This window comes from Heterocephalus glaber, unplaced genomic scaffold, assembly GCF_053883595.1.
Source record: "Heterocephalus glaber isolate CG9 unplaced genomic scaffold, H.glaber_assembly_v1.0 deba00001236, whole genome shotgun sequence".
NCBI classification, from domain to species: domain Eukaryota; kingdom Metazoa; phylum Chordata; class Mammalia; order Rodentia; family Bathyergidae; genus Heterocephalus; species Heterocephalus glaber.
This window is the reverse complement of record NW_028258223.1, coordinates 59,778-63,753: the sequence shown is the minus strand read 5'-3', so window position 1 is coordinate 63,753 and position 3,976 is coordinate 59,778. Positions and strand designations below refer to the sequence as shown.

The window sequence follows — 3,976 nt, the reverse complement described above, 5'->3', positions numbered from 1 at the left end:
ACAAAATTCCTGACACCTACAACTTTAAGGGTGAGAAGTTTATTTTGGCTTATGGTTTCAGAAGTTTCAGTGCATGGTTAGTAGGCACCAAGGGAGAAATAGCATGGTGGAGTGACCTGCTTTAAAGGAAAGCTGCTCATGTTATAGTGGTAGGGAAACAGAGAGAAGGGAAACACACACTTCCAGGTCACACCCCCAGTGACCTGCCTTTTCCCATCAGGCCCCACCTCCTAACAGCAGTTCAGATACTGAACTCACAAGGGATGAATCTGCCAATGAGGATAGCTCTCTCCTGATACAGCCACCATCCAAAGCCCTGCATCTGAGTGCATGAGGGTTTGGGGGAATTTCAGGTCCAAACCTAAATTCTTCAGCACAAAGCAGAGTATCTTCAGTAACTAGGTTCAAAGGAGACAGAATGCCTAGAAGAAAGCATTCTTTCTTTTCTTAGGTAATACTGAATCTCAGGGGAGAAAAACCACTTTTGTTTGATCAGAACAGATGAGAGCTACTTGTTGTGAAATCTTAGCAAAAATTGCTTTTTGTGACAGTTGTCTTTGAGATGTATGTGGAATTACAAAATTATTTTTGTTTGTGAAGAGACATAGGTGGCAGAAATCTTTAGTTTCTTAAGATACATTTTTATAATTCAAGAAATTGTTGGTTGCTTTTGAAGATGGAGGGGTGCCATCTAATGGTGACTCAAGAAATCTTAGTTAAGCACTTGATGTTTATTTTCACCAAAAGACAAGTGTGAATTACTCTTTAGAATGTAGACATTCTGGCACATACCAGATTGCTCAGCTGTATGGACAAGCCTTGACTTCTGTCATTGCTTCCAAATTTGCCTTAAGAGATTGAGAATAGTGAGACTCTGATTTTGTACTCTACAAAAGTGAGATAGAGAAAGCAAGATTGAGATCCATAATCTTCTAGAGCCCCTGGTAGCTCCAGAAGTAAAGCTCTGCACAACAGGGGCTCTTCTTGTTTCCTTGATAGGCATGTGTGAGCCAGATCTGAGCAGCTTGATGTTTTCTTGATCTGTTTCTTGGTGACTCATACAAATGGGAGTAGATGGTCTCCTGGAAAATGTCAAGCACACATATTTTGGAAAGAAGAGAGAGATCAGAAGTCCAGATACATGAGTTAAAAGAGTTTATGTATTGGATCAAGTATCAGCTTACCTGTTTATGGGCCGGGGATTTAGCTCAGTGGTTCCGCCACCTGCCCCAAAAGCACAAGGACCCGAGTTCGATCCCTGGTACCAAAAAAAAGCAAACAAACCAACTTACCTGTTTGTATTACTGAAAGGTTGCTTTTAGTCCAGATTGCACTGTTGCTCACTGAAGTACTATTGTGGAACCAAAGTTCTCTGTAGGTATTAAGGTGATTTGCCATCTCATGGTTTCTGTTGAAAACTTTGTCTTAAAGTACACTTTGCAAAAGTTTATAAACATGACTTTCATACGAACATAAAATAAAGCAATCTCAAATATTTTATGTACCTTTTTACTTAATGAGGGAGCTAATAGGGTACTAATACTAATTCAAAGAGCATTTGGGAAATAGATTCTATAAGTGAATTAGTAAAGGAATATTAAGATTTCTGTGCTAGATGTAAAGCTGGTTAATCTCCTATCAGGCAAAAAAAATAGTATAACTTATGGATTATTTGTTTCACTGAGCAAAAATTGTTTGCGCTTTTTACTAGACAGAAATTTCCAGATTTGCTTTTAGCTTTTTTGAGTCTGGGATGTTTTTAATCAATAATGAATAATTGCTGATTAAGCAGAATATATTTCTCTTAATCTTGGGTAGGTCTGTGGCCTGCATGATACTGAAAGTAACAGTCACACTTTTTTTGCTTTATATCCCAATTTTGGATTTTTTTCATAATTTAATCAGTATCTATGAGCCTTGTGGCTGAGCCCATGCTATTAGAATCAAAGTACAGCTGTGTCTCTCTGGCCCGTACACAACTAAATAAGACACACGCTTGCTCTCACATCATACTTCCAGTCTCCCTTGTGCATAAAGATGGGGTACTTTATTCCTTTCCCCCCTTTTCTCATTAAATAAACATGTCTTTTTTGTATAAAATACTTATTTTATTGAGTTTTTTGGGGGAATTTGATACATCTCCATTGTATTACAATTGAACCATTAATCTTGCAGCTTCATCAACATTAACTGGTTCATCTTCATGATGCTGCTGATTCAGCTCTTTCTCCAGTGGTTCAAGAGTAAGCCTTTTTTGAGAAATTTGCAAGTTCCTTCTCAATGTTTACAAAAGCGTTATTCAATCTACGAATTTTTTCATCATTTACAGTGTTTATCTTTTTAAGATTAGTGGTGACTGGTTTTGCTTTGTTTTTGGACTTCAAGTTCTTTTGGCTGGCTATGTGAAATACATTCCTGGACTTTTGCCCTCTTAATTTGTTCTTGGCCATTGCCGAAAAGTTCCATCAACCTTTCACCAGACCTTTGATATCCGCGTGATGCTTGCTGCTCAAGGTCCAGGTAATGCCATCTGCACTTACAGGGTCCAGGAGGTTCCAGGTAGAGGGTTAAATAAACATGTCTTGAGGACCAGTTTTATCCCAGAGTCTGTACTAGGTAATTGGGATGCAGAAGCATCCAGGATGAAGAAGGTCATTGTCCTGAGTGTATTTTTGTTGTAAGGAGACGGAATAAATGCGAATTGTGATAAGTACAATGAAGAAAACAGAAAGCTGAGAGAAGACTATCCTCAGAGGATAAGCTTCTTTACATAAAAGACGTCATTCCTACCAGGGAACATTATGCAAAAATGTGAGAGATGAGAGAGGGTCCTGCGAAAAGTGGAGAGAAGAGAGTCACCGCCTTTGGGACCAGCCAGCTGTGGCAGAAACCAGGGCAAGGGCTGGAGTCATCCCAGATCTGGGAGGCCAGCGCAGCCTGTCCAGTGAGGGGGCTGATGGGTGCCAGGCAGCAAAGGCAGGGTCTCCCAGGCTGGGTCTTAGACCACAGCTCTGAGTTTGCATTTTATTCTGAGTGCAATTGAAAGCCACTGGAGATTATTTTCTGAAAATTTTGACTCTGGAAAGTGTTACACAAAAGTAGAAGGAGTCGTGTAGTGAAACAAGTAAGTTCACCCAATTTGGGACTGTTTCTCAGGTATTTTGACTCCCAATTCAGTGCTCAGTTATTATTACTGTTACTCTTATGGTTAATGTATGAAAGTACATGAAAAAGTGAAGACAGATTAGTTCAGAATATGAAGGTGATGAAAATAAACTGAGACGCACTCAAGGGGAGACTCCAAAACGTTGAAATAAATTATTAGAAAGTAGAGCAAAAACCAAATAACTGGAAATTAGAATAAAAGATAGGAAAATGAGCAAACAGTCTCAGAATACCAGTATCAAATTATAGGGAGTACAGATGACAGAACAGTGAAAATGGGCAGGGACAGAAATCACTGTGAAGTAATACAAGAAAATTCCTCTGATCTGAAGGACATAAATGTCAGCTTGAAGGGGACTGAGTGTTCAGCTAAATGGACAAAAAGATCACTAATCTCAAGATACATGCTCATGGAATTTCAGAACACTTGGGAAAAAATAGAAGAGCTTTCGAAAAGAGGAAGTGAAGAACACCCACCAGCAAACAACAGGGCACACACACTTCGGTACCAAAATGACTTTGGATTTTTCAGAGGCAACACTTGAAGCTTGAAAACAGTGGACCAAGGCTTTCAAAATTCTGATGGAAATTTTTTTTTGCCTTAAATTCTATACCCAGTGAAGCTATCAGTTAAGTGGAAAGATACTATCATAGTAGTTCCTAAAAAGACCTAAAACATCCCTACACACCCTTACTCAGAAGGTTTCAGGGGAATGTTTTCCATCAAAAGGAGAGAATAATTCTGACCAAGGAAGAAGAAAATACAGATCATCAAGCAGGAGATTGAACACAGGAAAGAATCAAAGACATT

General features: G+C 39.0%; 1 pseudogene; it reads right to left on the bottom strand.

Moving 5' to 3' along the window:
• Window positions 1-2,149: 2,149 nt before the first annotated feature.
• Window positions 2,150-2,497, bottom strand: LOC147828180 (ribosomal biogenesis factor pseudogene; annotated as a pseudogene).
• Between the last annotated feature and the right edge of the window lie 1,479 nt (window positions 2,498-3,976).